The sequence below is a fragment of the Rhinoderma darwinii genome, chromosome 6, assembly GCF_050947455.1.
Source record: "Rhinoderma darwinii isolate aRhiDar2 chromosome 6, aRhiDar2.hap1, whole genome shotgun sequence".
NCBI lineage: Eukaryota > Metazoa > Chordata > Amphibia > Anura > Rhinodermatidae > Rhinoderma > Rhinoderma darwinii.
The window spans coordinates 48,644,572-48,671,916 of NC_134692.1; the positions used below are offsets into that span (position 1 = coordinate 48,644,572).

Sequence of the window (27,345 nt, forward strand, 5' to 3'; positions counted from 1 at the left end):
TAGTGAATGAGGCCGTTCAGACAGTCAGTGATTTTCACGCAGCGAATGTGCGCTGCGTAGAACTCACGACATGTCCTATACTTGGCCGTTTTTCGCACATCACGCACCCATTGAAGTCAATGGGTGCGTTAAATTCGCGCACGGCACACGGAAGCACTTCTGCGTGCCGCACGTGATTCGCGCTACAGTAGTAAAATAAATGAATGAAAAAATAAAAGCACCTCCTGCTTTTATGTTTGTAAACATAAAAACAGAGTGTCATCACGCTGCCATATGCACGGAAATAATGCAGGCACGCACCAAAACGGACACGTTCGTGTGAATAAGGCCTAAATCAGTGTGGAGCTCGTTGATGACATGGGATTTACATGTTCCCTAGCTCTACAAGATTTTGAGTGTTTAAGATATAAAGGTGCATTGATATAAATAGAAATACAATTATTGTGAAATATTTAGTAACAAATATGTTTTGTCAAAGAAATTTTATTAATTAAGTTTGTTCATAATTTGGCTTACACCCTTTTGCTCACATTTTCACATCTCCTCACGCTCTGCAGGGGGGATTTATCAACTTTTTTACACTGGTTATATAGTGTATATAAGACTCAAACGGCTCAAAATTCGCAATTTGCACGAAAAATTGCGACTTCTGGGCCATTTACGCCACTCTCACCACTTTTCTAAACAAAACTAGGCAGAGCTTAGTAAAAGGGGCTATGTGTAATGTAACATTAAATCTAAATGTGACCCAAAATACATATTCCTTCATTAACTTTTGTTTGATATCACCTGTAATCACTAGGTTTAATAACAAAATGAGCAATTTTTAACATTTGGTCAGTCACCACTGGAGAATCGGCAGGAATTAAAACATCTGTAGCTGATACAATGACACTAAATGATGGCGGTACTTGTAATCCTCTACTTGATTTATCAATAAACAGAGGTCCAATGAAATGTAGAGAAGGTCCAAACGGAGTTTTCACTCTCCAGTATGAGCAAAACGTGTCCCAGGCCACTATGTATCGTTCATTGTTGGAGTTGAAGCGCCATGTTTGGAATCCAAAGCTCCCTTTTTGAATTCCCCAGTTCCAGGGGGGAGAATCTGATGTATATGCATGGTTAATTCTCTCCCATATCATCATTATAGGCCAATGTGCCTCATCTAATGACGGAATCAATGTTAAATCCATCTGCTTATTGATTACTGATGGAGTCTTCAGTGCATCTATAGAAGAACTGAATCAAAAATGGCAAATTGGGTATAGGTAAAATATATCTGTAATATAAAAAAATCACGATTAAGAATTCTTCCAAAACACACTACTCAGTTAGCAGTAATATTTCAAATACTCACAACATCTTGATTTTTTTTTTATCTTTACCCATTAATCCAAAATACACTTTTGAATTTTTCCCCACAATTATTTAGCATTTAGTATAGTATGCCAAAATACAGTAAAGCTATCACTGAAAGGATCACTGGTGTTTTCTAAAATGCATGTTTTTTTGTATGTACAGCTAAGGGTATGTGCACACGATAACTGCATTTACGGCTGAAATTACGGAGCTGTTTTCAGGAGAAAAGAGCTCCGTAATTTCCGACGTAAATGCTCGTACTCGCATTTTGCGAGGCGTCAATGACGGACGTAATTTGGAGCTGTTCTTCATTGGATTCAATGAAAAACGGCTCCAATTACGCCCCAAGAAGTGTCCTGCACTTCTTTGCCGAGGCTGTAATTTTACGCGCCGTCTTTTGACAGCGACGCGTAAAATTAAAGGTCGTCGGCACAGTACATCGGCAAACCCATTTAAATGAATGGGCAGATGTTTGCCGACGTATTGGAGCCGTGTTTTCAGGCATAATTCGAGGCGTAAAACGCCTCGTTTACGCCTGAAAATAGGTAGTGTGAACCCAGCCTAAGGCTATGTTCACATATGCGTTGGAGGCTTTGTTAGAATGCTGCGCTATTTTTTCTGTCAAAAGGACGGACACCAAGACGGAACCTATAATCAGTCGATAAGGTTCATCTAGCGTCATTGGTATCTGTTGTGCGACGGTTTCGACAATCCATCAATTTCATTGTACTGCTCCTATGACAGAGTAGAAGAATGGAATTCAAGAACACAGATGTGAACGACGCCTTAAATGTTTGGATAGCAAAACAGAACAATATTGGAAATAAAAGGCTGCAAGTCTGGTGGCAAATCCTTGTGAGTTCATACCTGTTACTTGCCCTATATATCTTGCCCTTATGGAACATCAGGCAACCCGACAAAGTGGCTCCCCAGCCAGAGATACTGTTGTACACTTATGGCACCAGGAATGTTGTAGCATTACTAGACCTTGGTTCTAGAGTTAAAACCACAAGCAGTTTACACTATGATAAAAATAGAGATGAGTGAATTTCCCCAAAAAATTTTTGGGGCGGATCCTAATCAATTCACCGAGAAACGCTAGTCCCCCAATTGCACTGAAAACTCGTGTCCAACTCTGTACTGTCTACTGGGACTGAAAGGGTTGGCCACTTTATGTTTATTTTCATTAATGTGTGGGAAACAGAATTAGATGCCACTTACTAACACATAGTTATTAGAAGATCAGAGCCGAAGTCTTCCCCTGTGAAGCGCCGCACGAATTGTGGCAATGTGCTGGCTTGGGGTTAAAAATGATTAATTATGTCCCACTCACTAATACATAGTTATTAAAAGATCAGCTTTGTTGTCTTGCTCTATGAAGTGCCCGCCCCTTGTTAGTGCTGCCTTCTCTACGGACTGTACAGCACTCCCATTCTGAACATGGCAGGGAATGTGACCAGGCACGTTAATCGGTGCCGTGAACCCAAGAAGTTTCGAAGTTCACCAAATCCGATCCTTTTGAAAAATTCGGACTAAATTAGATTAGTTTAAAATCGATTCGCTCATCCCTAGTTAAAAGTCATAATAATCAGTCATATCTTTAAAGAGATGTTCTGAGACTTTTATAATGATGGTGTTAGGGATCTGCCAGGTACCACGTCTAGGTATACTCCTGGGATTAATCAATCCACACCTGAGGCCAGACCTGTTCGACTGGCACCATCTCCCACCAACCAGGGTGGCAGGCTCAGGAGTGGGAGAGCCTATCACGGCCTGGTCAGTCGGAGTTAGCTCCGCCCCCTGTCCTTTATTACCTGCCGTGTTCTCTTCCTCAGTGCTTGTAATTCTTCTGGATTCCTGGCCTCTCTGCTGCTTGCTCCAGCCTGCTTCTGCCGTGCTTCTGCCTTGCTGCAGTTCCGCTTAACCTGCTTTGCTTTGCCCCTGGCTTGCTTCCTTCTCCGTGCTCACTTTGGTATACTCCACTTCATCCTGGTCCTGACTACTCATTCACCGCTCCGTTTCCTCGCGGCGTTCCGTGGCTACTGCCCCTTCCCTTGTGTGTTCCCTGTTTGTTCTCCCGTGCACTTAGACAGGGTAGGGACCGCCGCCCAGTTGTACCCCGTCGCCTAGGGCGGGTCGTTGCAAGTAGGCAGGGACAGGGCGGTGGGTAGATTAGGGCTCACTTTGCCTTCACCTCTTTCCTGCCATTACAGATGGTCCATCAATATCAGATCGGTGCGGGTCCGACTCCTGGAATCCTACCGATCAGCTGATTGAATACAGGGATGATTGATACGCCATCAATATAAAAGTCACAAAAACCCCATTAATAAGATTTTTATTTTTGTAATATTCAGTGTGGCTACTCTGGACTAGAGTAAACGGGCAAGAAATGGTTAGTTTTGCTAAAACAGGTGTTATGGAGACCCTAAAGGACGGATTGCTATATCTTTATCTGTGATACAAAATACGGTTCACCAGCCTTCATGTTGAGTCACTAACTAAATGAAAAATGATCTTAGGGGATTCCTGCAAATATGCATTATAGATATGGTGCAATATTTTGCAATATTCCCTTTTTGCCGCACCCCCCCCCCCCCCCAAAACAAAAAATTCTGATCCTAGTGTTATACATGTTATACATGTTCGCAGATCATATCCTCTTAAATGCAATATAAATATGTTAGGCAAATAATCCAACGGTGTGACATACTCTTTCAAGTGTAAAAGTAGACTAAAGCATGATATTCTATTATACGCTTCACAATAGCCTAAATATACTATAATACTTTATGTTCTATACATGTGTTACTTGTTTTAAATATATATTATGTGTAGAGTACCACTGAGGTTAGCAGACTAAGCTTGTAGTCCTTAGGTCCTCCTTTCCTCCCCCACTACAAAGCAGCAAATTTGCTATGTCTGAAATACAGAATGTCTGCTGTACAGAGATTAGGCTCTAGACTGTAAACCTCCATGAACAGGACTCCTACTTTTGACTGATCCATACCACACTGTCTTTTAAAATAGTTACAATGTGTTACCCCAATATTTTGCTATGCAAAGTGCTACAGAAGCTGATGGGGCTTTATATGTATATATATATATATATATATATATATATATATATATATATATATATATATATATATATATATATATATATATATATATATATATATATATATATACACTGATTGACAGCAATGAGTTCTTCACATGTCGGCCACGACAGTATAAATACTCAGTATGATCTGTATATAGATACCCTGTACATTAAACAGAGCAGAACTATATATATTGTACAGATGCTCAGCATCAATTGACATTATACATATTTAAAAAAAACAAAAAACATTTATGAAATAAGGCTATGCTATGTTGACATCTTGGTTTGAGGCTCAGTTGCAGATTCTGTCAAATATGACGGGAGAAATAAGCACTGCACGCAACCCTTGGCTGTACCCGACGAAACCCCAATGAAAGTAAATGGGGTCTGTTGGGCGCTGCTATTATCTGTTGTTTGACATATCCAGCTATGCACCATGGTTTCCATTATAAACACATCAAGTGTGAACAGAGCCAAATATTTTTTTTATTTTTTTTTTTGCTCTATTGTGTAGTTGTTTCAAATTTCTGCTAAAGTTGGTTTAAACAAAAAGGAGAACGGTTTCAAATCTATTCATTTCACATTATTTTGTTGCACATAGCACTGACACACATTTTAAAAACACAATTTGTTTCCCCTTTTAAATAAAAATAGAATATACTGCAATAACAAAAGTAACTATAACTGCTGACTTACAGTCTTGTTCTTTAGCCGGAGCAGTTCAGACTTCAGGGCTTGCTACTGGTGATGTAAGGACTGTTGCAGTTTTTGGAATTTTAGAACTGCCTTCCTCAAGGTCATACTGTGGAGCGGGTCTGCAAGAAGAAAGTTGTTATCTGCACAGTCACACGCCCACTGCTGTAAGGCAAGAAGGAAAACACATTAAAATTGTTACAACAAAATCTTCATTTACCAGCATGGTACTGAGGACCTCAGTAAGGTCCATGTAATAGAGATATAAATACAATAAAAAGTCCTATGACTAAAGGGACTGTTCATTTTTTTGAAAATAAAGTAACAATTACTTCACATCAGTAATATACAGTGAGGTTCATGTATAAAAATGACAGACAAAAAGAAGAGTAATTGTCTATAACTGTTCTTATAAATGACAGTTTGTATTAAACGATTATTCCCAACTTAGACATGTGGCATATCCAGGAGGGGACTAGTGGAGAGGGGGCTATTAGTGTCTCTCTCCATTCTGTTCTATTGGATGTACGTTAAAAGCCTAGCAGTGCTTGCTTGGTTGTTTCCGTAACTCCTATAGAAGGGAGAGAGTAGTATAGAGCTATATAAGTCATCAAACTAGTTTTGACCGTTGCCACGCCCCTTTAGGGCGTGGTTAACATATAACCACGCCCCCATCCTATGATCTTTGCTGTTAGGCGCCTCCCCAGACCACGCCCTTCCAGTTCCGGTTTTGACAGGTGACACGCCTCTTCCGGAACCGGCGTTCCCCAGACTACACCCTTCTGGTTCCATGACACGCCTCTCCCGGAACCAGCGTTCCCCAGACCACACCCTTCTGGTTCAGTGACACACCTCTTCCGGAACTGGCGTACCCCAGACCACACCCTTCCGGTTCCGGTAGGTGAACCCCGCCCCTTCCGGAACAGCATCATATGACGCGTACGTAGAAGGATTGTGATTGGTGCTCGCTGAAGCCATGCTGTGATTGGTGCATACTGCATTGTGGGCGTGTTCATGCCTGTAGAATGAATGTGATTGGTGCGCGCTGAAGCCATGATGTGAATGGTGTGTACCGAGTTGTGAGCGTGTTCATTGAACAGAAACATGCCCTGACATGCCTGGAAAGCGTCCGAACATGTTTTCTGCGGTTTTCTGAAACTATAAGTATAACTGTGCGCATGACAGGGTTACATTTTGAATAATGAATGTGATTGGTGTTCGCTGTAACCAAGGCATGACCAGGGTTATATCTGAACACGTTATTCACAAATTATTTGAATAAAAGCTCACTTTGTTCTTTTTATATAAACACATAAAATTGCTGGGTAAATTTATTGTAAATAAAATCAAAAATAAAACAATGTTTAAAAGGATTACCTGGGGTGGGAGTCAAACCCACGCCGGCTTATACGCCGATTGGATTTTTATGTCCAACGCCTTACGATAAAATGTGGCGCTATTTTACAGCACACAACACTTTCCATTATATAGATGTTCTGCAGGATTTAATGTTCAGTTATAACCACACAGGACACAGGACAATACGCTGTCGACCGGTGGACGTCACAAACGCAAATTCGGAAGAAGAATATTTACGGTGAATATTTCAAAGCTAAAAAAGGTAAACCCTTGTTTAAAGACGGCGACCAGGTCAGGATTTCGAAATTTAAGGATCCTTTCAGCAAAGGCTATGAACAGACGTTTACGGATGAAATATTTACTGTGCAGGCGGTAAACACTAAAGGCTTGAAGCCTCTGTATAAGTTAAAGGACGCCTCTGGGGACCCGATCGAAGGCTCTTTCTACCCCGAAGAAATACAAAAAATACCGGAAAAAAAAAGTTTAATAAAGTTAATGAAAAAAAAATGAAAAAAACACTTTTTCCCCTTACAAACTGCTTTACTATTAATAAATCAAAATAAAGTAAAAAAGTTATACATAACGACCCCGTAACGACCCCGGCTATAAAGCTATTACATTACTTAACCCACACGGTGAACGCCGTAAAAAAATTAAATAAAAAATGACAGAAAAATTGCTGTTTTCTGTGAATCCTGACTTTAAAAAAAAATGTGATTAAAAACTGATAAAAAAGTCGCATCTACTCCAAAATGGTACCAATAAAAACTACAAGTCGTCCCGCAAAAAAAAAGCCCTCATACAACCGCATCGGCGAAAAAATAAAAACGTTACGGCTCTTCAAATATGGAGACACAAAAACAAATAATTTTGAAAAAAAAGCGTTTTTACTGTGTAAAAGTAGTAAAACATAAAAAAACTATACAAATTTGGTATCGTTGCAATCGTAACAACCCGCTGAATAAAGTTATTGTGTTATTTATACCACACAGTAAACGGCGTAGATTTAGGACACAAAAAAGAGTGGCAAAATTTCAGATTTTTTTCTATTCTCCCCCCAAAAAAAGTTAATAAAAGTTAATCAATAAATAATATGTACCTCAAAATGGTGCTATTATAAAACACAACTTGTCCCGCAAAAAACAAGACCTTATACAGCTATGTCGACGCAAAAATAAAAGAGTTATAGCTCTTGGAATGCGACGATTGAAAAACTTAAAAAATGACAAACCTTTACACATTTGAATGACAAAAAATATGCAATATTGTCCGCATACAGATGAAAGAGTGCTCTAAAATAGTGTGTTTTGAAACACAACCTTGGTAGAATTTTTATGTAAAAATGTCAGTATTTCTTTAGGGTATATCAAACTTTCAGGGGAAAGTCCGTATGAGTAAAAAAAAAAAAGCCCTGTTTTTCGGTTGTGATGTAAAGCACCAGCCAGTGTTCGCCCGGTCTTCTAGAGTCATGGGTATTTACAATAAAGGCGGCAGGCAACGAGTCCAGTTTACGGTCCGGTAGCAAGTCATAAGGCAGCACACCTCTAAATATTCCATGAGTGTGGGGGTTCCTGTTTAAAATACGTGTAATCTCCAGCGTGTTCATTCTTTTTGTATTTTAGAGAAAATCATAAACAACTTCACGTCTTTGAGTGATTTCTATGATGTTATCAAATATTCCATAGATTATCATCTTAACGGTTCTTTCCAAAGCTCTTGAAAAGCGTATTTCCACTCTTAGATTTCCATTGCGTATGAGTGAAAAATGGCTAGCAGCTTTCTGATCGAGTGACAAATCAAAAGCCAATAGTGTGTAGCCGTTCAGAAATTCTTCTCTGTCGATCAGTAGCCCGCTATCTACATTTTGCTTCCTCGCTATATGCACCAGTGACATGTATTCTCTAACGGCGTTACCATTCTCAAAATCGGGCTGGAAGGGTTTTGTGGGTATTTGCTCACCATCCACATAAAGAGCCGCAAAGTTCATGTGATTATGTTTGAAACACAGAGGGTTTTGATCATAGGCCCCGGAAAACGCGTCATTACCAACAAATCCGATAATAACCGTTCTTGGTAACTGTCCCAGAAATAGATTTTCCTGGCTGCATACACGACTGCTGACAGGGACGCTGAAGACCTTCATGCTTACACGGCCAATAGCGTACATTGCATTACTGCCTAAAAGTCCTTGCGCACTTCGTGAGATATCTGTACTCTTTTGACAAAGAGCGAGGCATTCAGAATCTGTATCTTGAAAGGTTCAGCTTCAGCCGACATTAGACAAAATTCATCCTTACAACGGGTATATTTTATCTTCAGATCGACGCCATTTAAAATCAACTTTTCTTGGAAAAATAAATCGCTATGAAGATGGCCCAGAACTTCAACAACTTTACTGCGATCGGTCATTAGCGCCTGCTTTGTGAACCCTGTGTTAGCTCCACCAATAGGGCGTACCTGGTACTGTCCCGCAGTGTCCTTGTAAAACAAGTCGGTTGTGAACTGCGTGGATAAAGCGTCCGAGCTGTAGTTAAGGATTGTTTCTATATAGGCTCTATACGGATACAGACTGTTAGATTGAGATATAAGTCTGTCGCCTAGTGAAACATCTAATTGGCTAAACAACGTGGCTATAGGATAATTGGTCAGGCTCACATGGGCTCCATGAGCGATTGGTGTATTGTCGTTTTTAACAATTCGGAGCGTTAAGTAGAGTAGCGTGTTATTTAGGTCTAAATAGTGTTCACCGCTGCCGGCTTTGTAGAATTCGAGCGGTGCGGCTTCTGCTATGGCGGCTAGCGGTTGAACCTCGACGTACAGGCTTTTTTCAATGCTGGTCTGTGTAGGCTGTATTTCAAATAGGTCCAGTTCTGATTTGGCGCATTCAACGGACGCTGTATGAATGAAAGCCATGTCTGCTAGAGTTCTTGCCGTAACGTTCAATATATGTTATGCACTTCACAACGTGTTTTTTTTCTTTTTATTCCTTTTAGGACCTCCCCTGTTGCTGTGGTGTTGGGTTGCTCTCCGTTGTCCCGCCTCTTTGCATTTCCGTTTCCTTTTAGGTTTGTTCTTAGCGATGTAAACAAATCCCGAGCCTTCCTGTGTCTCTCCGGCTATTTTGTTCATCATAGCTGCTGAAACACGACTCACGACATCTTGAGCTATACCCCTCGCAGCAGTTTTCATGTGAGGTTTTACTAATTCTAAACCTCGTCTAAACAATGGCACAGCTTTCCTGGATAAACTTCGCAAGACACCACCTAAACCGTGACCAGACATGTATGCGTTACCGTGAAATCCTGGTAAGACATGTCCGGCCTGTGCACTATAGTAGCTGGCGTAAATATGCGGCTCCCCATAGTTTTTCACGATTACCATGTCGCCTTTTTAATTAGTACGTGCCTCTTAGCGGGCGAAAGTGTAGTTTAATGATCGACTTCCCGTACTTAGATGGCACATTTCTGTTTTGATCGCTCTTTGTTTGAATAGTAATATGATCAAAGTGGTTTTTACTGACGTCGACGTAATCAGGTTTGACGTAATGCTGCGTGATCATTTCGTTGTTACTGCCTGTAATTTCAACCGTTCGTAATAGGGGTACAAAACTATCCCCGACTCTTTGATGTTCGATTATATCTGTATAGCTTGTAAAATCCGCTTTTTATATCGACACATTTTGTGCCATTGCCGGCTACATTGGTTTTATTAGAGTCTAAGCCCAATATGTTCGTCAATTTATCGCTGAGTATGAAAGGATGCATCCCTGTTACAGTCACTATTCTTTCGATGGCGTCATATGACAATTTTACATCAATAGGCGGATGCTTGTAATTCTCAATCCTCTCGTTGATGCTTTTTACCAGTTCTTTCACAGAATTGTAATATCCTGACTTCACGTTGACTTGCTTAAGTGCACCGCCCGGCAGACCTAAATATATGTAGCCTTCATCCGTTTCAAATGTATTCCAAGTGTGTGGGTACTGTATCTCTGTAAGACCGACTTCCCAGGGGCCAATTAATGTGACCGGTTTAGAAAGTTTGATTGTGTAATTAGAGATCTCATTTTGTTGATCTGTGCGGTATGATGCATTGCTTGGAAGCGTTATATAAAACTGTGCCGCCTCCATCTGTCTGCGTTTTTAAATACTTGTTAACTGCTGCTTTTCAATCCAACTATTGAATAATGTTGGGTACCCGCGCCACTTCACGTAATATAATGTTTCACCTCTGACACGCTTTTTTTTAAAAAACTTTTTCAATTCTGTACACCCGATCGTGGTTGTCCGGTATTTTTTGTATTTCTTCGGCGTAGAAAGAGCCTTCGATCGGGTCCCCAGAGGCGTCCTTTAACTTATACAGAGGCTTCAAGCCTTTAGTGTTTACCGCCTGCACAGTAAATATTTCATCCGTCAACGTCTGTTCATAGCCTTTGCTGAAAAGATCCTTAAATTTCGAAATCCTGACCTGGTCGCCGTCCTTAAACAAGGGTTTACCTTTTTTAGCTTTGAAATATTCACCGTAAATATTCTTCCAAATGTCTAGCGAATTTGCGTTTGTGAAGTCCACCGGTCGACAGCGTATTGTCCTGTGTCCTGTGTGGTTATAACTGAACATTAAATCCTGCAGAACATCTATATAACGGAAAGTGTTGTGCGCTGTAAAATAGCGCCACATTTTATCGTAAGGCGTTGGATATAATCGGCGTATAAGCCGGCGTGGGTTCCCTCGAATCCCACCCCAGGTAATCCTTTTAAACATTGTTTTATTTTTTATTTTATTTTTTTTACAATACATTTACCCAGAAATTTATGTGTTTATACAAAAAGAACAAAGTGAGCTTTTATTCAAATAATTTGTGAATAACGTGTTCAGATATAACCCTGGTCATGCCTTGGTTACAGCGAGCACCAATCACATTCATTATTCAAAATGTAACCCTGTCATGCGCACAGTTATACTTATAGTTTCAGAAAACCGCAGAAAACATGTTCGGACGCTTTCCAGGCATATCAGGGCATGTTTCTGTTCAATGAACACGCCCACAACTCGGTACGCACCAATAACATCATGGCTTCAGCACGCACCAATCACATTCATTCTACAGGCATGAACACGCCCACAATGCCGTATGCACCAATCACAGCATGGCTTCAGCGAGCACCAATCACAATCCTTCTACGTACGCGTCATATGATGCTGTTCCGGAAGGGGCGGGGTTCACCTACCAGAACCGGAAGAGTGTGGTCTGGTGTACGCCGGTTCCGGAAGAGGCGTGTCACTGAACTGGAAGGGTGTGGTCTGGGGAACGCCGATTCCGGAAGAGGCGTGTCACGGAACCGGAAGGGTGTGGTCTGGGGAACGCCGGTTCCGGAAGAGGCGTGTCACCTGTCAAAACCGGCACCGGAAGGGCGTGGTCTGGGGAGGCACCTAACAGGAAAGATCACAGGGTGGGGCGTGGCTATATGTTAGCCACGCCCTAACCACGCCCCTAAAGACCGTGAGACCTGCCAAAACTAGTTTTATGACTTATATAGCTCTATACTACTGGAGAGAGACGCGTGTATGCACGGCAACCTCTACACTAGTGCCCGGGATCTGATGACAGTGGCCGGCTCACCATGCGAAGCAGGGGTCAGGCGATCCCTGTTCTTTATATATGTGCAGGTCCAGAGATGGGACCCACAACTAACAGACATTTATGGCACATGTCATAAATGACTAATTTGGGAATATCCCTTTAATCCAAAGAAATCAAACTATTTTACAAGTATACTCAAGTAGAGGTGTCTCCATCCATATTACATTTTATGATTACTTTTATGAGAGACCTGTGTACCTGAGATGACAGGACACTATTTTGTCACCTAAGCCTATTGGAAACCAGAAACACAGATAGTAATGTCGGACACTAACCCATAGAGATGGGACAAAGTGTGTAATGGGGGGGAATCCTCGATAATTGATGTTTGGATGGGGGACCCTTATGACTGAGGGATACCAGTATAGATACACTATATGTACAAAAGTATTTGGACACCTACACATTACAACTACAGGGGATATTATGACATCATTAATATGGAGTTGGTCCCCCCCCTTTGCAGCTAAAACAGGTGGGAAGTATTAAAAATTAAATCATAATTTGACATGTTTTCCTATGTTGGACACCAGAGGGAGCACTTCCCATAATTACAGCAAGGTGAATCAGGCAAAGCAACCTGACTCACAACTGCTGTAAATGTGGGAGGAACACTCACCCCCCCCTCCCCTATTTTTGTCTACGAGCCAGGAGGGGGTGTTTTCAAATTGCCTATCACTGTGCAGCTCCATTTTTTTGGGCGGTTGTACAATGGTAGGACGTGCTGATCACGGCAGCAAGCAGCTACAGGACATAACAAAAGGCTGAGAATGGGGTAGACCCTGTGGTGGATGACTTTTCAGTGGACAGGTTCGGATGACGTGTATTTGACACGGTTCTTGGGGCATTTTACGTGCCTAATTAAGCTTCTCATTTACATCAATGGGAAAGCGAGCCGTTAGTGCATACAATGCACTCTTTTAAGTGAGCGTTTCTAAAAAACATGTTGCATAAAAAAAAAGAAGCGTCGGGTCAGTTCTTTGATAAGTAAAACGCAATGTTCCCATAGTCAATAGGAGTCCTAGTTACGCGCCAAAAAATTAGCAAAAACCGCAAAACACATAACAAAAACACGTGAAAACGTGTCAAAAACGCCTGTATTTTAAAAGAGCTTCACAAGAAACGCTAGTGTATTTGACACGTTTACACATCGGGTTTTTTATGATAATACTGATTATCTTTTGATGCTATAAGTGTAAACTCTGCATATACTAAGCAATTAATATTAGTAACTAATCATCATACTATGGTATTATTAATAATAATAATTTTTATTTATATAGCGCCAACATATTCCGCAGCACTTTACAGTTCATGGGGTGCATTGTACAAGCAATATCAGACATTACATATTGACAAAACTAATTTAAAACTCAAACAAGAGGAGTGAGTACCCTGCTCGCAAGAGCTTACAATCTATCAGGAAATAAGGGATTCTGTCATCTACCGTCGCTCGCTCTCTCCTCACAGCGCAGAGTGCATGTGAGGAGGAGGAGTTTATGCCATTCGTACGAAGCGCTGTATGCTGCAGGTAAGTTTCTACAATGTGGGGGTGCCCTTATACAGGTGTACTGTGTGGCAGGGCCGGGGTGTACAGCAGGTGGAAGGGGGCGCTGCACTGGCTCCCTTCCCCTGCTTGTTTTAAAAGCGCCCTGGCCCGGCGACACCTCCCATGGCCGATGGCGTCGATAGCAGCTGCTGCGGCTGCAACTGCTGTAGCGACGCCACTATAGCAGAGCAGGGAGGTATCTCCCTGCTCTGCTATGTGCTAGCCCCACTTTAGCTCCCTGAAGGAGCGGAATCCCCGTGTGTTCGGGGATTCCGCTCCTGGACAGAGCGCTTGATGTCTCTGTCCATATATGGACAGTGACATCAGGGGCAACTCCTGAAGCAGAATCCCCGAACACTCTGTGACCGGGGTTTCCACATCAGGAGAAGCCAGTAATGTTCCGTGTCCATAAATGGACACAGACGACAGGGGCTTTTCCTGAAGTGGAATCACCGGCCACATGGGGATTCCGCTTCAGGAGTTGCTCCTGATGTCACTGTCCAGATATGCCAGGCCCGGAACAGAATCGGAACAGATGCAAAACGGATGCAAACCGGCCTGGAAAAACAGTCCAAAACGGCCGATTTTATCGGCCGACACTCGGACCCTGTCGGGACCCTGTCGTGTGAATAAGGCCTAAGGCTCTATTCACATGACAGGGTTCGAGTATAGGCCGATAAAAACGTTCCGGGCCGTGTTTCCGTTTTCAACGGCCGATTTTGACCCGTTTTGCATCCGTTTTTTTCCCTGTCCGTTTTAAAATCGGATGAATTTAATTTGTCAATTTTTGCCACACACTTCCCTCCGTAGATAATGCCACACATTGCCCTCTGTAGATACTGCCACAGCCCCGCTGTAGATAGTGCCACACAGCCCCCCTTGTAGTTAGTGCCACCCAGCCCCCCTTGTAGGTAGTGCCCCACAGCCCCATGTAGGTAGTGCCACACAGCCCCCACTATAGGTAGTGCCACACAGTCCCCCTTGTAGGTAGTGCCCCACAGCCCCCCTGTAGGTAGTGCCACACAGACCCCCTGTAGGTAATGCCACACAACCCCCTGTAGGTAATGCCACACAGCTGTAGGTAATGCCACACAGCCCCCTGTAGGTAATGCCACACTGCCCACCTGTAAGCAATGCCACACTGCTCCCCTGTAGGTAATGCCACACAGCCCACCTGTAGGTAATGCCACTCAGCCCCTATAGGTAGTGCTACACAGCCCCCTTGTACATAGTCACCCCCCATAGATGGCACCCCCCTACCTTCCTGTAGATGGACAGTGAAGTGAGGGACTTCTCCTGGATCAGAATCCCCAATCCCCGGCCACAGTATTGCCGAAGTTGTGGCCGGGGATTGGGGATTCCGCTTCAGAAGAGCTTGAGATCACGGTGTCCATATATGGACAGTGAAGTCAGGGATTGTGCTGGAGCGGAATCCCCAATCCCCGGCCACAGTGTTGTTGCAGCTGTAGCCGGGGATTGGGGATTCTGCTCCTACCGGGAGCAACAATATACCCTCCTCCTCACATGCACATTGCACTGTGAGGAGGAGAGAGAGCGAGCAACGGAAGACACGGCCGTCACTCGGAACACATTCAAATGATCGCGGTGTATTACCTGACCCATAGACTTCTATGGGGGCCGGGAAAATGGCCGAAAGTAGGGCATGTCCCATTTTTTGTGGTTTACCAGGCCATCAAAAAATCGGTTGTGTGAATAGTCCCATTTGGGATCTATTGTTCCTACTGGGGCTGTGTGACGGACGGTTTTTGAACGGCCATCACACGGCCGGGAAACCCTGTCGTGTGAATAGGGCCTTATCCTGAGGATAGGCCATCAATTTTTGTGGACTGGAACCCCTCTGACACCCCAAAAATGATTATTTTATGGAAAGCAGACCCCAAGGTATTCATTTAATGACATATCAAAGATTGGAAAATCTGCCATGTAAAATGTCTGAAGCATGCATATGAGTTTTGTAAAATCTCATCTACTTGTCTTGTACTGTAATCCGCTGCAGACTTTGCCTGCGCAAATCCGCAGGTAAAATTTGCAGTGAATCCGCCACATCTAACGTCACCCTAAGGCCCAATTCACACAGAGTTTTTTGGTGCTGATTTTGACGTGGAAACCGCGTCGGAATCAGCACCAATATACAGCCAAAATTGTTGTTTTTTCCTGGTCGGCTGGGAGGCAGAAAAAGCGGTTTACGCCCGTGTTCCTCAATGGCCTCAGGCGAAAAACACGGAAAAAGTGCACGCTATCACAGTGATCACATGACCGGAGACCACACTGAGTGGTCTCCGGGTGAATGCTCCGTGATACAGCTGTCTCTAGACAGCTGTATCACAGAGCTCCTCACAGTCGTCGCGTAAGCGCTGCTGTTCGGAGCAATGTGATCGTTGTGACAGGTTGTCACAACGATCACATGACCGGAGACCTCGCTGAGTGGTCTCTGGTTAAAGTTCTATGATACAGCTGTCTAGAGTCAGCTCTATCACGGAACTAAAGGCCGCCGGGGAGTGGCAAACCTGCTAACTCTGCAGGACGTTCTGGAACGGCCCTGCAGAGTTAATTGCGTACCACCCGGACGTTTATAGTCTATGGGCGGTCCGTGTCACAGCCATTTTTTGGATGTTCGTTTTCATTTTTTCCACCCCACCTTTCAAAAGCAATAACTTTTTGTTTTTCCGATCTATTAAGCCATATGAGAGCTTGTTATTTGCGGGACGAGTTGTAGTTTTTCAAAGCACCATTTATTGTACCATATAATGTATTGGGAAACTGGAAAAAAAATCTCTGTGAGGTGGAATAGGAAAAAAAACAGCAATTCCTCAATTGGTTTCGTTTTTACGTCTTTACGTGAGACTTTTTGATCACTTTTCATTTCATATTTTGCGGGATATGAAGTGACCAAAAAACAGCAAGTGTTTTAAATTTTCTATTCTTTACGACGTTCATATATTGTAATAGTTTGGAATTTTTATGGATGCGGGGTACTTAAACCAGCGATCATTATATTGCTGGTACAATACACTGCAATATTAATGTATTGAAGTACATTGTAATATTTACAGGCTCCTAGAAAAGGAGATGAAGAAAATCAGTCCTCGGGGCCTTCATTAGGCCCCTGGGCTGCCATAACAACCATCGGCCCCTCGGGATCGCATCGCAGGGGGGGGGGATGAGCTTTCGGAGGGAGGCACCCCCCTCTTTTTAATGCTTAGATGCAGCGATCGTGATTCATCGCAGCATTTAAGGGGTTATACGGCCAGGAGAAACTAAATCGCTGTTCCTGCCCGTTAGTCCTGGCTGTCTGCTGTAATACACAGCTGTCATCCGCAGCATCCGGAGTGGGCTCAGCGGGTGAGCCTGCTCCATATATAACCCCCCGCACCACGACGTGCTATTATGTCATGGTCCAGGAACAGGTTAATTAAGAACCTGCTTTTTCTGATGTATTATTTTGTATAAAACATAAATTGTATAATCAACACTCATATTTAACCTAAAGGTAGGAGTACTATCAGTAGCGTATCTAGCGGGGGGCATGGGGGGTGGTGTCTCCGGGCCCACTGAGATGCTGGGGCCCACTCACTGCGATGGTGGGGCCCTCCGCTCCCGCTGCTCTGCTCCCGCCGCTCCACTCTTCTCTCGCCGCTCCCGTCAATCTCACCATGACTGTGCGTAGCCACACAGTCATTCAAGCTAGCAGACGTGCGCGCCCGCTAGGCACGTCTGCTAGTGCACGCTTCTAACGCTGCCCGCTAGGAACAGAAGAAGCCTGCCTGCGTGTGAGGAGAGGGTGAGCAAGCACCCCTCCCCGATGTATCCCGTTCTGAAATTATACAGGGATAATGGCTTTTTTAAATAGGGATGATGGGGGTTAATACAGGGATGATGGCTGGACTACCCATCATCCCTGTATATAACCCCCATCATTCCTGTATATATCAACCATCATCCCTGTATATAACCCCCATCATCACTGTATATAACCCCCATCATACCTGTATATACCAGCCTGGAGGTTATATACAGGAATGACGGCACTATATACAGGGGTGATAGTTGATATATACAGGGATGATGGAGGTTATATACAGTGTAACGTCCGTGGCTGCGGGCTGTCAGCTCCGTGCTCCCCCTGACAGCCGCAGCCACGAGTCGGCAAGCGCTGGCCCCAGCCTCCTCCTCAGGAAAGCCAGCACTTGCATCTTCTCACCACAGCCAGATCCCGTAGGGTGCGCACGCTCGTGCCCGCTCTTAAAGGGGCAGCGCGCGCGCCGAACCTCGCTCATGAACCTTGACCCATGAGTACTCTGGACTATAAGACGGGTCCAGCTCCCTAGTTCTATGCCTGAGCTTTGTTGTGTATTCCTAGTCTGTCTTGCATATGGCCCCCTAGTGTTTCCTGCTCCCAGTGTTCCTGTTCCTGTATCCTATTACTTGTATCCTGATCTAGTGCCGCACTGTGTTGTATACCACGCAGGTTATGCTTTTCCACACCTGACGTGAACCTGCTGCCAAGTTCCTGCCAAGCCTGCCTTGCTACAGTCCGAGCTGCCACAGGTACCCTATACGAACTATAGACTTTGACCTGCGTCCTGTTGGCCAGCTGCCTTACCGCCAAGACGGTACGGCCCAGTGGGTCCACAGACCCTTCGTAACATACAGGAATGATGGCTGGTATATACCGTGATGATGGTTGAAATATACAAGGATGATGGGGGTTTTATATAGGGATGATAGCTGGAGCAGACATCATCCATGTATATAAGCCCCATCATCTCTGTACACAACCTCCTATCATCCCTGTATATAGCAGCCATCATCCCTGTATATAACCCCCATCATCACTGTATATAACCCCCATCATACCTGTATATACCAGCTTGGCTGGTATATACAGGGATGTTGGAGGTTATATACAGGAATGATGGCTGGTATATACAGGGATGATGGTTGATATATACAGGGATGATGGGGGTTATATACGGGGATGATAGCTGAAGCGGATATCCATGTATATAACCCCATCATCCCTGTATATAACTCTATATAACACCCATCATCCCTTTACACAACCCCCTATCATCCCTGTATATACCGAGTAACATGTTTTTTAAATGTATTTTCTAGGAGTATATTAAACAGTTTTTCTATCTGAAATATAATAGTTGCATGCTGTAGGCCTAATTGTGAATGTACTTGTAGCCGCTCACCTGCTCTGCTCCTGGGATTTGTATATGATAAGGTTTATGTGATGGATTAGAGCCGATGTTCTCCTTGCTTATATTTGGATAGTCTACTGCTTTCAAGTATCAAGTTGGTTTGGATGTGTATCTCCTTTTCATATACCGCTGAACTGGTATTATAGTCTGCTATTAAACTTCTATAGATTAGGATGTGTCTCTGAGATTGAAATGGCTGCCGTGTCTTCTCCTGTTAATCATTTTTTTTTTTTACTCGTTTTATTAAGAACTGATTGTAAAATACATCACATTGGAGCAGATGAGTGTACATAAAGTCAAACAATCAGAGCACATAGAGTATAATCCATCTCTCAAATGAATACAGGATTCTATAAACAATGATTTGGTACGTATGTTAGTTTACATTGAAGTTTGTATGACCTTTAAAAATGGAGAGTACAGAAAACAAGAATGTAAATAAAAGGAAACGAAACAAACAAGGACCCATGTCTTTCACAAGCAGCAAATAAATCAAGTACAGCATGTTCAAGGAGAAATACGAGTGTGCGTGCCATCTTTGACATCACAGTTTCTGTCGGATCAGGTTGACTGTCAAAGTTGGAATTGTTCCAAATATCCCAAACCTTAGAAAACGTAGTATTACAATACGATTCTGATAGACAATCTATTCGAAAGGTATCACAGAGTTTACCAATCTTTTCCAATGACAAATGGAGGGAAGTCGATCATTCATCCAGTGTTGTGCTATAGTTTTTCGTGCTAGAAACAAAGTTTCTCGTAAAAATATACAAGTGTGGTGTCTCCATGTCTCCCCATCCAGTACACCAAACAAACATATCTTAGGACATAAAGGGATGTGTACATGTAATAAGTTCCACAGCACTGGACCGCAGCTGGGTGCACGCCTCGACTGGACTTGGTCCACGGTCCTCAATATCAGGCAGACAAAAATGGACAGAGGCAGCACTTCCAAGGATAACAGCTTTTTATTCACCCGTGCGACGTTTCAGTCCAACAGGACTGGAAGTGCTGCCTCTGTCCATTTTTGTCTACATGTAATAAGGACGATAACAGGGATAGTATGTCTCTCCAAAAGTCCCTAATGAGGGTACATGACCATATCATGTGCCAAAAATCTGCATGGCATCTCAAACAGTCTGAAGGAGGTAATTGTCCCATATTGAATATCCTAACCGGGGTTAAATATGCCTGGTGTACTATACATAACTGGATCATTTTATTGTTGGCGGATGGGGACACATGAAGATGTGATTCCAAAATATCATTCCAATCATCCGGCTGAATTGTAGGAATCCATTGTTTCCATCTACTTTCTACAGTGAGCGGTGTTGAATTCACTGTGATGGATAATAAGTGAGTATATAAAGTGGATATCAGTCCTTGCGGACCCTGTGATTTAAGAATTCCTATCAGTGGGAAGGAAGAGATTGTTAAGTTATTTCTCAAATTATGGAATTGGGTTTGTAAAATATGACGGATCTGTAGATACCTATGAAAATGAGTGCGTGGTATGCCATATTTTTAGTCTGTAATTGAGTAAATGAAAGTAGGACATTATCATCATATAGGTCTCTGATAGTCCCAATAGCTGGAGACATCCGTGGTGGCATTAAAGGAAAGTAAGCATTGTTCCATAAAGACATTTCAGATACTATGTCATTGTAACCCAGCTGCTTTTTAGCTTGTTTCCAAACCACACGAGCCAGCTTATGTACGGTCAAGGGTTTAATAGGGGTAGGGAGAGTATTCATTTCAAGGGAACCGAGCAAACATTGACACCCAAGTACATGAGCCAAATGGTGTTCTGAGTTGGAAAGATCCTTTCCAGGCATTCAGGAGCGTAAGGTCCTAAGTTGGCCTGCTAAATAATATAGAAAGAAAGCCGGCAGAGCCGTTCCTGCCAGTGCCCTAGGCCTCTGGAGCATGGACAGCCTAAGTTTGGGTCTAGAATTACCCCATATAAATGGTGATAACAAGGAGTTAATCTGTTTAAAAAATGATTTAGGCACGACAACAGGGCTGTGTTGAAGTGCATATAGAAATTTAGGCAACAGAATCATTTTAACCAGGTTTATACAACCAGATACCGAAAGGGGCAGTCTACCAAGGGTGTTAAATTTAGAATGGGTGTAGCCCAATAGCGGTAAAACGTTTAAAGAATGGTCAATAGCTGGAAGTTTTGTTATAAATATGCCAAGATATTTGAAATTGTCCACCAAAGGCAATGGCGACAGCTCAGACGGGCCAGGGGGCTGTACTTAGGACAGGGACATAAGAGAGGATTTCCCCCAATTAATAGAAAGACCGGAATATTTCCCAAATCGTTCAATAAGTTGTATAACTGAGGGAAGTGTATCCTGTACCCTATCCATGAAGAGCACCATGTCATCTGCATAGAGACCAATGGTGTCCGTGCGATCTGCTATAGTTATACCTGTTATAAGTGGAGAGGAATGTATCTTCAGAGCTAATGCCTCAATTGATAAACTAAATAGAGCTGGTTACAGGGGGCATCCCTGACGTGTACCCCTTTGAAGAGCAAATGACGTGGACAATATATTATTCACCAGGACAGCAGCCCGGGGCGAAGCATATATTATCCTAATCCATTTACTAAAAACAGGTCCGAAACCAAATTCTTTAAGGCAAACAAATAAAAACAGGTCCGAAACCAAATTCTTTAAGGCAAACAAATAAAAAAGGCCATTCAATGGAATCAAAAGCCTTTGTCGCATCCAAAGACACCAATGCCCAGTTGTTATCTTGCAGTGTACTACATTGAACTATCGTCTGAACCCTCCTGATACTTCTGGATGTGCTTTTACCCAGCATGAAGCCAGTTTGATCCCGGTGTATCAAATCCAGGATGACTTTTGTGCCGATTGTCGATCTCAGGTCACGTCACAGGGGTGAACTACACTACTGAGTTTATTAATTTACCACATAAATCCACGCCCACCTACTCTAGATGACAGAATTATGCTAAATTACCCACATAGGTTTCCAACACCCCAATAATTTATACCACAGTATGCTACCACCACCTATATTTATCTAGGCAATAGGGGCCTACGTCTCTATCTTCCCTTACACCAGTTACAATAACAGATTATCTAAATGGAACATAAAATACAGGTAACGTTCTTCACCTTTGGAAGATTAAGTTCTGTAAGACTACAAGGAAGAGACTTATAAATATTTCAAATTTAATACACAATAGTGCAGTACAAAAAATAGTTGTCAGATTAAAAGATGAAAAATATACATACAGTTACAATGCATTCAAACCATTTATGAAAATAAAAGGGATAAAAGAAACAGAACAAAACCTTACTGATGTACAGAAGTGATATCCTGGCTGTGGGGACAGCTGAAAATATGGGCAGTCACTCCAACCGAGGTATGGATCCCCAACGACTGACACTGGCCCTCACTTCTCCTGGCATTTCAAAGAGGCTCTGTCACCACATTATAAGTGCCCTATATTGTACATGATGTGATCGGCACTGTAATGTAGATTACAGCAGTGTTTTTTATTTAGAAAAACGATCATTATGACAAATAATACCTTTATGCTAATGAGTTTCTTAATGGACAACTGGGCGTGTTTTACTTTTTCGCCAAGTGGGCGTTGTACAGGGGAGTGTATGACGCTGACCAATCAGCGTCATACACTTCTCTCCATTCATTTACACAGCACATAGCGATATCGCTATGTGCAGCCACATAAACACACTATAACGTTACTGCAGTGTCCAGACAGTGAATATACATTACCTCCAGCCAGGACGGGATGTGTATTCAGAATCCTGACCACTTCTCTGTGATTTACAGCATATTAAGGCGTAGTCTCGCGAGATTACGCTGTAAACTGTCATTTACAGCGAGATCAGGCTGTGCTGTGCTGTAGTCTCACACAGACGCTACAGAAGTGGTTAGAATACCAGTGGCGGACACAGACTGCAAAAGGCCCCTGTGCAGATAATGTGCCAGGGCCCCCCCGCCCCCCCCCCAATACCGACAAAGTTACCTAAACATATATATGCATATAAAAATAAACCTTACTAATAAAAATTATGAAGGAAGATTTATATTGTACATTTTATTACCAGTTTAGAACACAAGTAACACATTTTTTTCCGGGTTAAATTCTTATCTAAACTAAGTCCCTAAATGTGGGCAAAGAAAATGAAAAACCTATACTCACCTCCTCCGGCGCCTCCGTTCCCCCTCCGCAGCCCCTATCCCTTTCTGTGTTTACAAAGCTGCTGTGGTGACGCGCGGTCGATGGCACATGACCGCTGCAGCCAATCAATGCCCTCAACAGCGATTTGCTGTGGAACTACTGTCCTCAGCAGCACACCAATGAGGAGTTATTGGCAGCAGCGGTCACGTGCCATCGGCAGCGCGTCACCAGTGCAGCCTTGTACACTTGTAACACAGACCGAGACAGGAGGATGGGGGCTGCGGCGGGTGAACGGAGGCGAGGGAGGAGGTGAGTATAGTTTTTTTATTTTCTTTGCCCACATTTAGAGACTTAGGTTAAATTGAATCATTGAATATAACACAAAGCACTCATGCAACTGAGATGCAATAATTTAGATGATCTTATCATGCTTAGCTTACTGCACTGTTACCTATCAAGCAGGACTGAATCTCAAGATATCTACAGAGGGGGCTGTATGGCGTTATCTACAGGGGGGACTGTATGGCGCTATCAACAGAGGGGGCTGTATGGCGTTATCTACAGGGGGGACTGTATGGCGCTATCTACAGAGGGGTCTGTATGGCGCTATCTACAGGGGGGTCTGTATGGCGCTATCTACAGGGGGGACTGTATGGCGCTATCTACAGGGGGGACTGTATGGCGCTATCTACAGGGGGGACTGTATGGCGCTATCTACAGGGGGGACTGTATGGCGCTATCTACAGGGGGGACTGTATGGCGCTATCTACAGGGGGGCTGTATGGCGTTATCTACAGGGGGCTGTATGGTGTTATCTACAGGGGGGACTTTATGGCGTTATCTACAGTGGGGTCTGTATGGCGTTATCTACAGGGGTTCTGTATGGCGTTCCCTACAGGGGGGGTCTGTAGGGAAAGTCATACAGCCCCCCCCTGTAGGGAACGCCATACAGACCCCCCTTTAGGGAACGCCATACAGACCCCCCTGTAGGGAACGCTATACAGCCCCCCCTGTAGGGAACGCTATACAGCCCCCCCTGTAGGGAACGCCTTACAGCCCCCCCCTGTAGGGAACGCTATACAGCCCCCCCCCTGTAGGGAACGCCATACACCCCCAATCACTCAAAAAAATGCGACCTACAGTGTGAAAAGACAAAAGACATGTATCCCCTATCCACAGGATAGGGGATACATGTGTGATCGCTGGCATTGATAGGGAGAGCGGGGGACCGAAAGTCCCCCGAAGTTCTCCATCACTCACCTCTGACTTCCGGTGTCTGCGCAGCTCAAGTGTGACCGGCGCTCCATTCATTTCTACGGAGCTGCCGACACAGACCCCGGAAGTCCGAGGTTTGTGATGGAGAACTTCAGGGGACTTTCGGTCCCCCGTTCTCCCTATCAATGCCAGCGATCACACACGTATCCCCTATCCTGTGGATAGGGGATACATGTCTTATGTTTAATGGCAGAGCGGGGAGATACTCCCTGCTCTGCCGTAGTGTTCCGTGGCATCGCGCTGTAGCAGCCATAGCGGCAGCTAGCGGAGATTCCGGCCAAGGTGGGGGCCCGTGCCGGCAGGTGACGCGGGCCCCCTCATGCCGCGGCCCCGTAGCAGCCGCTACGGCTGCTATAGCAGTAGTTACGCCCCTGTGTTAGGGGGAGTTCACACTGAGGTTTTTTTCGCGAAAAACGTCAGAAAGTGCCTCCCATTGAAATCCATGAAATTTTTCCTGCGAGCAGTAAAAACCGCATGCGGGAAAAAGAAGCGCAATGCCCTTTCTTCGGGCGTTTCTGTCTCTGACTTCCCATTGACAACAATGGCAGGCAGAAAATGCGTTTTTTGCTGCGTTTCCCTGCCCACGGCCCGATGGTCGAAAAACGCCACAAAAAAACGCAATGAAAAACGCGGGAAGTGTTCTACCGGCAGGTCAAAATATGCCTCAAAATTCCGGAAGGAATTATGAGGCAGATTTTTCTACATAAAAACTTCTCCCTTCTGACATGAACTTTTTAACTTCATCTACCTGTCCTCTGCAGTCTGCACGTCCTCCACTCGTCCTGTGTCTGTCCTCCGCTCATCCTATGAGTTCTCCGGCAGTCCTGACTGTACTGTCCAGCCGCCCGAAGTCTTACGTCGCACCGCCCCCTGTCCTCTCCCCTGCCTGAGCGCTCCTCCTACCACCAGCATCGCCGTCCTGTCCTATTCATCTGTGCCAGATTGGCAGTGCAGTGTAGCGGCTATCACCGGGCCCGGGCACCCGCCCCCTCCCTCCCGATTGGTAGTGCAGTGTGGCGGCTATCACCGGGCCCCCGCCCCCTCCCTCCCCTCATGCCTAGTGTTGTGATGCTACTAGGCATGAGGGGGCCCGTGCCGCCAGGCCTGGTACATAAAATGTAATGTGCCTGTCAGGGCGACACGGGCCCCCCCATGCCGCGGGCCCCGTAGCAGCTGCTACGGCTGCTACTGTGGTAGTTACGCCACTGAACGGGCCCCCTTCCCACGCGGGGCCCTTGTGCAGCTGCACCGGCTGCACATGCGGTATGTCCGCCCCTGTAGAATACACATCATGTCCTGGCTGGAGGTAATGTATATTCATTGTCAGAACACTGCAGTAACGTTCGTGTGTGTGTATGTGGCTGCACATAGCGATATAGCTATATCGCTAGTGCTGTGTAAATGAATGGAGAGAAGTGTATGACGCTGATTGGTGACTGATTGGTCAGTGTCATACACTTCTCTCCACAACGCCCACTAGGTCAAAAAGTAAAACACGCCCAGTTGTCCATTACAGAAACTCATTAGCATAAAGCTAAAATAGGTCATAACTACGTAAAAAATGATAATTTTTCTAAATAAAAAACACTGCTGTAATCTACATTACAGCACCGATCACATCATGTACAATATAGGCCACTTATAATGTGGTGACAGAGCCTCTTTAAACCCAGTTTTTTTCCCCCAGTTCGCTGGCTGGTGATGTCACTGGGAGGATGCTGTTCATATGATAATGAAGCATACTCCTCCCATTACACAGTTGTATTTCTATAGAGAAACATAAAAGTGGTCATGTGTTCTTGCAGGAATTCCCTAGAAATAGAATATTACCTGCATTCACCTGTGCAGACACTTACCAACCAGGGCATTTCAAACACCACTGTAATAGGCCCATGTTTTTAGCCAATAGCCAATTCCAGGTAGTTCCTCTGGGTGTAGGGATGTGAATTTGACATATATATGAGGGCTATTTCCCCTAATCATAACTAGCTATGTGGGTCACTACAAATATCAATTATGATGGGGTTTGCCATGATGTATCATATTTTCTTTGAACATAGGCCATTGTCACATGTTTCTCCTGGTCCACAGGGCAGACACACCACAGGCATCCATTTGCATAGCTTTAGATGTTTGGTCAGGATGTGTGGGCAATTACTTCTAACCCTGGGTGAGAATGCTATCTAATGCTAGATACAGGCCCTAGTGATAAATTCGTAATCAACACATCTCGCACCTTGGTGAGGAAAGGGCCAATTAAACATGTCAGACATTGGACGTCCTTTGATGGCCAAAGATATGAATTTCTTATGTAAATCAGATGTATCTTCTGTGTCAGAATGGGTTATGAACTGACCTCTTAATAACCTACTTTTGATGATATTACCTATAACACCACAACTGTATTTAGTCTTTGAGCAAGAATTTTAGTTAGTATCTTATCATCGACATTTACCAACGATATGGGGCGATAAGAACCGCATTCCATAGATCGTAGGTGGCAATACCCCAGAAGTAGTGGCAGACATCAAGACCTTCTGTAGGTGAGGTATTAAATGGTCACTGTATTTGCTGTAAATTTCCATAGGGAGGCCATCTGGACCAGCGGCTTTACCCCTAGCCATATCTCTAATGGCAAGGGTAATTTCGTCAATAGTAATATCAGCATTCAAAAATGCACGTTGAGTGTCTGTAAGCTGTGGGAAAGATAAGTCTGAAAGATAAGCCGATATATCTACATCAGTTACCTCCAATGTAGTTTTATATAAGGAAGTATAATAATCAAGGAAACACTGAAAGCTGAGTCAGAAGTTCAGCTTCCAGAAGTACATCCCCCGAGTGGGCCCTAAGCTTCAAGATCGCATTTGAGGCAGATTGTTGCTTCACCATAAATGCCAATAATTTGCTAGATTGATTGCCTAGTTCAAAATATGACTGTCT

General features: G+C 43.9%; 1 long non-coding RNA gene across 3 annotated transcripts in view; it reads right to left on the reverse strand.

Moving 5' to 3' along the window:
• Positions 1–463: 463 nt before the first annotated feature.
• Positions 464–27,345, reverse strand: part of LOC142655468 (uncharacterized) — a 52,710-nt gene continuing 25,828 nt past the window's right edge. For 2 of the 3 annotated variants that reach the window (XR_012849498.1, XR_012849499.1), the window contains 2 exons: positions 5,165–5,326; positions 464–1,279 (listed from right to left, as the gene is read on the reverse strand). This is a non-coding gene — a long non-coding RNA (uncharacterized LOC142655468). The remainder of the gene's footprint in view (positions 1,280–5,164; positions 5,327–27,345) is intronic. The other variant, XR_012849500.1, reaches the window with a different exon arrangement.